We start from the raw sequence: 10,614 nt of genomic DNA on the forward strand, positions 1-10,614 counted from the left end.
TGTTCATATTATTAAAAGTTACACATGCAGCCCCAAGTGTAATTTTCATTTATGAACTGTAAACTGCACTTTAGGTCACAAAAGCCCCCAGGTCCCTGGTAAAGAAACAAGAATAGGGACAATGTGACCTCAGTGTCCTCAGCAGTAATACCTGCAGTCAGACTGCAGGATGTGTTGACAGGTTCTACCTTAACTCTCTTACTGACTGCACCTCTTACCATCAAGTTCCTTTAGAAAGTCAAGGCCACTCACTGGTGGGTGAAATACTTAGAGGGTATAAGGAATTAAATACTCTCCTCATCCATGACAGTAATTTTGTGAGCAGCCTGCGAATCCTTGAGATTACAAACTCACTGCTCTCACCAGATCAGGACAGTTCACCATAAATGGAGGCAGAGTTCCAGTAAATAATAATTACAAGCTGTGCTACTGATACGACCAATTATGGACATGAGGCCATAGTTGATGCCGGTACATAATAGTGGATTTTGTGGTACAGTATATTGGCATTTTCAGACTTGTTTGAGCCAAGCACGTCATTTCCCTAAACCCTGGTGTCAGTTCAAAGACCCAGTGCTCTTGCTGGTTTCAGGGAGGTTTTCCAACCTTTCAGGCTTGTGAAGTAGCTTCCCGACCCTGTGGGACCAACTTAAAATAAAAACGCAAGGTCAAGTTGATATGAATTTAGTATAAATATATAAAGTAAAGGAGGAATTGGAAGTTCAGTCAAACTCTTGAAGACACACTTGTGTCATAGTTATGATCAGGGCTTTGAAGTGCACTGGTTGTGAATATAAACATCATCCTGATTTAGAAACCTGGAAAAGCGTCTGATTTTAGACACAGTATTCAAATGGAAACTATAGCGATGGCATTCAAACCCCTTACTGAAGTTTCTCACCACTGTCTGCTGCACACACAGCTGCATTAAAAAGTCGGGTTAGATAGGTGAAACTAAATATGTTGAAAAATCATTTGGCTGAAATTAAATTGAGCCTGACTCTGGAAGCTGTTTTGCTTTTGTCTGCCATTTTTGCTCAGACAGAGAGGACAAATCCAGTGTTGTGTTAAAAACAGCAGCGTCCAGACAGGCAGGAACCAAACTGGGTTCATCTCTGTTGACGTAACTCATTGAGGGCAGAAATGATGGTGACTGTAGGTGCAGCTAAAAAAGACACATATGCACACTGATGATCAGACACGTGATTTTTTTAAAGTAAATGTTTATCCTGAATATGATCAAAGCCAAGATAAGGCTGAACACCAGGGCCCTGTTTAAATGTGGCTTAACTAACATGACTAACATCAGGCTTGTTTATTCTCATTCAGCTAATTTGGTTCTTTGAAAGCTGCGAAAACTGATTTGTTAATTCTGGATGACAGTATCTTGAAATACAGTACCCACTGAAAATAAAGGTAAAATGACAAGAGAAATCATTATCGTTGTTAAAAGCAGCTTTATTTGCATGAACATTTCATTTTCAGACATCAACAGACTGCAATAAAAACCAATAGTGTGTTGGTTCAGCCGTTCTCTAACCTTCACCATGTGTTTATTATCGTAACCATTACACTGACGATCGTCTAACCTCTACGAAGTATCTACGTCAAACTCAACCATGAGCTTTTCCTAAATCTAATCAAGTTTTGTTTTTGCCTAAACATAAACCAAAACTCTACCATAGCACATGATGAAAGAGTTACCTGTGTCTCGTGCCCCCATATGTGCTCTAATTCAGGAAGCATCACTATGGATCTTATCAGAGGGTAGGGACACACCTACATGGAGAGTCAGGTTGGACAAATTGTTGATACCTTTTCACATCCATTGTACTAGATCTGTGTCTGCCCCTGTTTTCAAGTGTCAGTCTATCAAGTTAACACATTCAAGCTGTAACAATGAAAGAAAAATTCATTCTCCACATGGATCAAAGTCTGTATATAATCAGTGGCTTTTATTGAGTCATTTCTTTAGTAAGAAGGGAAGAAGTTCATCTTTTGACGAGGTTATTCTTCATGATTTAATTCACAGTTAGTTATTGGAATCAAATGCCTGACACCTACTGTAGTTGTAGCCTGAATTAACTAAAGACACATCATCAAATGCACTATGACCTATGTCATTTCTTTAATACAGCAAAGTCAGACAGTTTCAGCAGGTGTCCATCCCCTCCCTCAAATATCCTTCTTCTGATTCTGACCTTGAACTGCAGCTGGCCACACCGGCTGCTTGAACTACTTTGAATGGGCCTTTTGTCTTTATCAGCCCCATAGGAACAATAGCCTTATTTATTAAATATGTTATACTTTAATTCCTCCATACGCACGCATGCACTCTGAGACACTTCATATCTAGACCTTTAAAAACAGCCTTAAAGAAAATGCTCCATGTGTCAAAAGAATTAACATTTAATTCAACATTAGAAAAGTGAGAAATTGAACAAAAAATTAAATCTATATAGTTGATTCATTGGTGTAGGTTTGAATTATATCAGATTCTCTTGTTAGTCTGCTAAAATTAAGCTGGTTTTAAATACGCAGTATCTGGAGAATCTCTGTTCCTCTGCTTGTGTCGAGATTGTGTCCTGTATCCATGTGGGCACTCAGCTATACAAGTCTGACATCACCGGGTTTCATAAAAATTGCAGTGAAAAAGTTTTCACCTATTGTCTGAACTGGAGCATCTTCCATTGCCCTCTTTAGATAAAACTCCCTCAGAAACTCAGTCTATTACACTTTTGATAAGAGATGAGCCTTGAAAACAGCAGGCAGCATCTAAATTATGCAACTGTTCGCATCCTCTTAGGGCCAAAAGTAGTTTTGGGCTACGTTGTGGAAGGGAACAAGTAATGACAGGCCTGTGTGTGGGGGGGGTTGGTGGCCATGCATTATGAATGGTGCTAAGTAGGCATCAGCTGGAGGAGCTGAGTGGAGGCGATGGAGGGCGATGGGACACTGCCAACCTATTGGCTGCCCGTGGGTGATGCACTTCACTTTGCCCGCAAAAACATTTTCTCTCCTTCAGTTGCCCCATTACAACCCCCACCTTTCAACACAGCACCTGCCACAGCCCTAAAATGTCCACCTGAAGTACAAAACCTTCACTTTTCCAAGTAAAATTAACGCTGTTGCTTTGAAGCAGGAGAGTAATGATTCAAATGTGCTTGAGAGAACTGTCACTTATGATGTTATGAACCACGGTGAAGTCAGTATGTTTTATTTAAAGACTTCAGACACATACAATATTTCAGACAATTAGGCAACTCATCAAGTATGTCTAACAAAAAAGTACTGTAGAACTGTAGTACACTCAGAATGAAGTGCAAGATACATTGCAAATGATATGTGCAGCTATTCTTCATTTGGACTGATGAATGAGTATTATTTTAGCTCTTATTTAATTATGTGATATCCTGATTTCTAAGTAAAACATCTCACAAGAAGCCAAGACACTGAAATCTGAGAGTTTTCAGTCTAGTTGTGTTTTTGTTCAGTGACCTTAAATGCTTTGATCATCTTAATCACATTTGGTTCAGCCGTAATATTTTTTATCTTATCATAGTTTCCATGCTGCAGTTGTGTTTTAGTAGGTGTGTTGTGGCAGCTCATTTTTAACGGATTAGTTTCCATATCTTCTTCATGCAAGATTATTTTTTCTTTTTGACTCTTACACTTAAATATTTAGTTTTCCTGTAATTCCACCAACTATTCCAGAAAGTTGAATATAATACATCACTGATTTGAATCATTTGGATCCGAACTGGGTGTAGCTGGTCAAAATGTCATGTGAGCTTTGTGTGAGTCAATATATCTGCACTTAAATGGTTAATATGAGACATTACATTTTTTTTCTCTGACATAGAAGAGACTGCTACGTCCTCTCATAATATTTATATAAATATATTAAATTAATGACCAGTGGTTGAGAAATCATCATTATAAAATATTGACCGTTTTTTAACTTCTCAAAACAAAAGCAGACAGGTCTTCTTACATGCTCCTGTGTTCAAACAGGACTGACCCAATGATAGAAAAAGTAAACACAAACATTCCAGGCTTTATTAAATACATTACCAATAATTTACACATTTTTAATGTAGTTCGAGCAGTGTGTGGGGTTTGCATGTTCTCTCCATATCTTTGTTGGTTTTCTCATGCTACTCCAGCTTCTCTCCACAGTCCAAAGACATGCAGGTTGGGATTAGGTTAATCTGTGACTGTACATTTCCAATAGGTGTGATTGTGAGTGTTTGTCTGTCTCTAAGTATCGGTCCTGTGATAGACTGGTGATCAGTCCAGGGTGTACCCAACCCTTTCCCAATATCAGCTGGGTTTGGCTCCCTGAATTGGTCTAAGCAGTAGAGAGAATGGATGGATGCATGAGAAAAATCTGTTACATCATTTATATCATGGCCAGAAACTTTTAAAGTGACATTTAGGCAACAGTGTGATAAAGCAGAAATAGATAGACAAACTACACAGATATCACACTACAATAAATCTCCTCTTTTATTAAGCCCTTCCCAAAATGGCCCAGGTAGGCGACACTTCCTGTTCCAAATGTCCCATGATCCTCCAGCTTTCCAGACTGAAGGGAAATCCCACTGGACTCCTGCACTGCTCAGCCGAGTCTCCTAACCAAGTTTAATATTTGATGAAATTAGTTCTGCTCACTGCTTCTGCACTGTTACTTCTGCTGAATACCTCTGAGCCCTAAACTGCAACCTGCATTTTTCTTTCTAGTTAATGGTTGGTGTGTCTCACTGATGAGAGACAGTTTGCCAAGAAAATTTTTCCTTTGGAAATTATTGACTTATCAACAGCCTCATTGTTGTGGGAGAAAAAAAGTAAATAATAACTAAAAAGTGAACTACTCATTCTCTCTGCTCGCCTAAAAGATCTTTGTGTGGCTGTGCTTTTAAACCAAACAGTTTCAGGAAACCTTGTCCAGAGCCTCTGGTAACACCTCACAGACAATGTGCCTGAAATGTCTTGCACTTTGCAGAGATGATAAATTTTGTAATAAAATGCTGGAGAAGTAAAATCTTAAACAATGTCTAAGCTTAGCGAAGATTTTCACTTTTTTTCAAACAACATTCTTTGTGTAAGTGTCAATCCTCTTAAAATGCCAGATCATTTCATTCCCATAAGCAGATATTTTAGAAAAATATCTTGGCTTGGCAGATTAATTTGTTAAATCAAATGTTTTATTATTACGTCTGTAGGAAATCTAATTGTTCTGTTGTAAGTCTATAAATGTATTTTCTACGACCAGTGGCTGACGTAGACCAGGCCTGTCTCCTGAGCTGAGGTTTTCTCATGTGAGGGTCAGCAAAAAAGTGTGTAGCAGCACCGACTTCTAGTACGTGGGTTTAGGGAAACCAAACAGAACCAATACCAGCTGAAAATAAATTGTCTTTAAAATTGCAATCATTTGTGCAAAATTAGATTTCAACCATGTCTGGATTAAATGTCTCTGTGTTTATTTATAAAAAGACTGCACAGGAGAAAAATGATAAGCAGCAGAAACATGAGGAAGAGCAGCTCTACTATATTATATCCAGGTAGAGTTCAGTCTTAAACTGTTTGTCACTCGACTGTAATAAATTAGAGATGTGGCACCTCAAAACTCAGGTTTCAGGATGAGCGAGTTGTATAAAAGGCTGATGTTTATTTGGATCAGATTGATTTAGTGTCTCTGACTGGGACAGAACTAAGGTTTGCTGCCATTAATGGCCTTGTTATTGTCCATTAGATGAGAACCATGCCTCGGATTTGTGGAGCGGAGAGGGAACAGGAGAATGTGCGTTTAACATGTGTTTGGATTGGAGTCCAGTGATTGATGCACTGTGAGATTTGCCAAAGGTCTTACTGCAGCACAGGTCAAGAGTGTGCATAAAGGACATGTTTAAGAACATATAATATCATTGCAGGGCCTTTGATGAAATACTGTGAGTTCCCTAACAAAAGTCTGACAGTACACCTATATATAACTAATGTAGTCTAACACAACAGCCCTGCAATAAATCTCCCTAATGCTCAGTGTTTGTTCAAATTGTTTTAGAGAGACACAACTGTATAATCATTTTGGCAGATGTAGTTTAGAGCTGCTGTTGAACTATGTTGCTTTATATAGAGAAGTGTTTCTGTTCAGCCTCACTGACGTAAATAGGGTGAAAAATGTTATTTACATTCACACAGTTGAGCTTCTCAGTCTGATTTTTCAGCATCTGATATTTGCTATAATGAAAACCACTGATTGTAAAAATATTTAATGCTAACACACTGACATTGCTAAGATGTGGGTGTTTACAAATATGATGAGCTACGCTACTAAACCATGCTCTGTTTCATGTTTCTCACATTTTTACTGGGAGTAGAGCATCACATCGCAGGTTAGAGTCAACCTATCGTCTCCACTGCTGCAGCATCACCCGCACCACAAAAATAACTAGAACTCATAGTTCTTTGAAAATCTCCCATAGTCCATTTGCACACAGAAAACATAAGACACATAAGATGACATTAGTAAGTTGTAGGAGCAATGTGGTCTAAATAAACATGCAAAACACATGGATTGCAGGAATTTGTCTCTGTGAAAACAGGACAGAAAAGCATCTTGGGAAAGACAAAATACTTTAGTTGAGTGGCTTAAGTGTACAGCATGACACACATCATCTTCACATATACGTTATAAATACACATCTGCATCAAATGACGTCAGAGGTGTGTGTTGATAAAACCAACACAAATACACACACATAAGTGAAAGTGACCATGGTTGGTGTAGAGAAGACCCCATGAGAAATAACATCCAGCAGCAATAACGACTGTTACAGTTGAGCTGAGTGTAAATCATGTAAAATTCAGTAATTAGTCGTATCATCACGTGGAAATTCACATGTGAAAACTGAGCTTTCCGCTGTGTTTTATTAGGCCTCACACCATTCCAGTTGTTATGAAGTCTTCTGTGTTTATGTGTGGGTAGTTTACATTCCAGGGTCGCTGCCTAAAAGCAGAACATGGCCATGTCTCACAACCCAGCAAGAAGTGTCTAAACACCATTTAACGTTCCTGGAGAAGATCGTCTGCTCCGTTCAGTGCCACAGAAAGTGCCTGCAGGCACAGGGCGTTACAGTCATGGGCGGGTCTGATTGTTATCAAAAGGTTTTCCTGTGTTTGAAATCCCAGCGCTGGTTACAGCAGCTATACACTGTTCCTCATAATGGCTTTAGATATTGCAGATGCACGCACTAAAATAACACAGAGAGAACTGAACAAAGCATCTAGCAAGAGAAATCATGCACTTTAGCCTCTTTACAGTCGCTATCTTTTCAATGTTTGTTTCATTTTTATCATGTGCAGCTACTTTATTTACAAATCAAGAATCTTGGTTTTAGGAAGCAACACAGTGATGCAGTTAAACACATTATTCAAAGTCTACAGGTTCAGTACTGAGGTCTATGAGGGTCTATATGAGGTCTATACTTTTCATGTACAATAATCTTTACCTTTTGTTTATGTCCACTAGGGACGTTTGGTTTTGGTGCCATTTGTTAATCAGTTTGTTGTTTAGCAGAATATTTTGCAAACATGTTTACAGATTTCAGTAAAAGTTAGGGCCAATAGAGAAGTGATTCTAGTTTTGGTGCAGATGTGGATCCAGATGCAGATTCAAGAATTTTTATAGCACTACGTCACAGGATAACAGTGTGGGAGAAAATGCTGGTATTTATTTCTTGCACCTGATTTAGTGATAGACATCACCCTTTTATTTTATACGCATGTACTTTCAAACTCTTTCTAAAGTAACAAATACCATATAGAGTTTGGCACATTCTGAGAGCGGGATAAGAAAATCGACATGAATCTTATGTCTAAGGTGTGGAGCAGGAGTCAGGATGTTGTTAGAGTAAACTGGAGACAGGAGGAAACAGCTAATTTGTCTCTGTGTTTAGTGAAAAAATGTAGCTACCAACACTTTTAATGCACATAAATTAATGTTGTAAATCAGTTTAAATCGTGAAATGTGAAAATGACAATTTGTGGTTTCAGAAGACATTGTGTGCTGAACCCAGTGACTCTCTGCAGCAGCTGCACCATACTCTAGATTAGCAGATAGATTTTAGATGGGCAGTAGTTCCAAACTGTAAATCTTAGTTTGACTTCAAGAAGCTTCGCACAGTCACTTCGCCTGTAACAAAATAGTCACATAATTTCTATTTTTAAATGCTTGACAAGACACAAAATGTTATTCGGCTTTAAACATGTTGATATGCTCATTTTTCACCTTTTAGCCAGACTGCTTCCAGTCTTTATGCTAAGCTAAGCTAGTCACATCCTGACTCCACCTCAGTACTTAAAGGTGCCATGTTGAGTTTTAATGTTTCCATTCAGCGTAACGCACCAAAATGTGTTGTATGTAAACTTGAGATCAGACGTGATGTCATTTTCTTTTCTAGCTTGCTGTCCTCTTCTTTACTGTCTTTGTCCATGCACTGTTGCATGTCTTTATTCTTTACTGCCACCTGCTGAACAGTGCAATCATGCAAACCCTTGGCAGCAAATGTTATGTGCTGTTTCACCCACCTGCATTTGTGAGACAGACAAAATGGGCACCAGGTCCAGCAGTACAAATGCACGACTGACCAGGTACTCTGGTTTCCTCCCACAGTCCAAAAACATGTATGTCAGGTTGATTGGTGACTCTAAATTGCCCATAGGAGTGAGTGTGAGTGTGTGAGGTTGTTTGTCTCTATGTGGCCCTGTGATGGACTGGTGACCTGTCCAGGGTGGACCCCTGCCTTTCACCCAAAGAGAGCTGGGATAGGCTCCAGCAGATCCCTGGGACCCTGGTTAGGACTAAGGGGGTATAGAGGATGGATGGATGTGTTTTCTATGAAACAAAAACCTATTCACCAACATTTACAGTATTTAACCTTTAAATAACTCTACCCTAAAGATCAGATATCAAGTTGTGTCTTCAGCAACTCAATTATACTATTTTCCTTTCTCTTTTGCATCATTATCTTGTTTTCCTTCATTTCCTGCTTTCTGCCTTTTCCCACCCACTTCATGTCCCCTAGAGAAGCTGGCAGCAGACTTTCAGATCCCACCAGCTTCTGGTAGCTGGGAATCTGCTGCCCTTTGGTTTAAATAGCGTAACCCTCTGTGGCCCATATTCCATACACAAACAGGAAGTGAAGACCCTCTTGCTGAGGGAGGATGTTGTGAAATTGTTTTTTTTTCAGCAAGTTTGCAGTTACTTGTAAGTTGCTTACAGTTCCATGCACCTCCAACACCAAAAAAATATGAAAACAGTCAGCTGGTTTGTATTGTTCATTTAAATCTTAGCTACTTAAAATGTCTTTAAATAACTACTTTTTTCATTTTGTGTGATTGTGCTTTAGGACTGTTCATAAAGGGTTTTATGCAGGGTTTTCCCAGAAATCTCAATGGAGTTTCTTCTCATTTCATGAGAAAATGACTTAAATAGCCTCAATGGTTCATTTCTTCAGTATTTGCTAATGTTCACAGCGTTTCATTGATAGGAAATACTTTAATATTGGGTCATTTTCAGTAAGTTTTCATGTCACAAACAGATCATCTGTGTTTTGTTATTTCTCTCAGATATAAAAATATGTGTGGGAAAGACAAGAAATCACCAGACATCCAAAAAAAAAAAAAAAAAAGAACAATTTATTTTTGTTTCAGACCTGCAAAAAATTAAGTAACACACAATCTCACAGTAGTCCATTGATCTGGCAGATCTTTTGGAAAAATTTTTTTGGGTCGTGGTTTTGTTTTCTGCTGAGTATGAAACAACAAATACAGTCACTGCTGGCACCTACTCTGTTGTCATTGTAAAAAAAAAAAAAAAAAAAAAAAAACATGCAGCAGGGGCAATGAACTGGGGTTACTGGGGTTTTTGTGCTTGATAAACCTCATCCAAAAGCTGTAGTCAAAGTAAAGCTGTGAACTGTTTCTCATAGTAAACCACTCAGAGTGTGATAGATGTACATCTGTAAAATAACACCACCAACAACGTGCCTCTTTCAGTTAAAGCAAGTGATCAATTAGATTAACATACTGACAGAAAACATTCATCGTACTGCAACTACTGTTCTACTATAATCTGTTCTCAACTGGTTCAATCTCATTATTTACATAACTACATTTTGTATTTCAGCAAACAACCTCCTGCACAGCTCAGTGTACATTTGGTACAAAGCGTGAACCTGAAGACAAAGCTCCTGGAGCATTTTGGTGCCAAACACCTTGAAGCAGGAGTGAAAACAGCGAGTAAGAGTAAATCTCGGTCTTGGACCCAAAGCCTGATACCAGATGAATGTGTCTCATGGACACGTAAGTAGGAAACTGCTGCCATAACAAATTTACAAAGTCATAATGCATCTATGCTGTGTGTCTGACCATATGACTTGAAATTCATGACTTTGACTAAGTGATAACCAGCATTTAAGAAAGTGTTTTGGTTAAAGCTGGTTTGGTTAATTCTCACTGCACTCATAAAGTTGTTTTTGGCCACAGCCCCAACAGACAGAGTTAGTGACTAACTGGTGAACATAATGGAACAATTACAGCCAGATATTTCCC

The sequence above is a fragment of the Mastacembelus armatus genome, chromosome 3 (assembly GCF_900324485.2).
Source record: "Mastacembelus armatus chromosome 3, fMasArm1.2, whole genome shotgun sequence".
Lineage (NCBI taxonomy): Eukaryota > Metazoa > Chordata > Actinopteri > Synbranchiformes > Mastacembelidae > Mastacembelus > Mastacembelus armatus.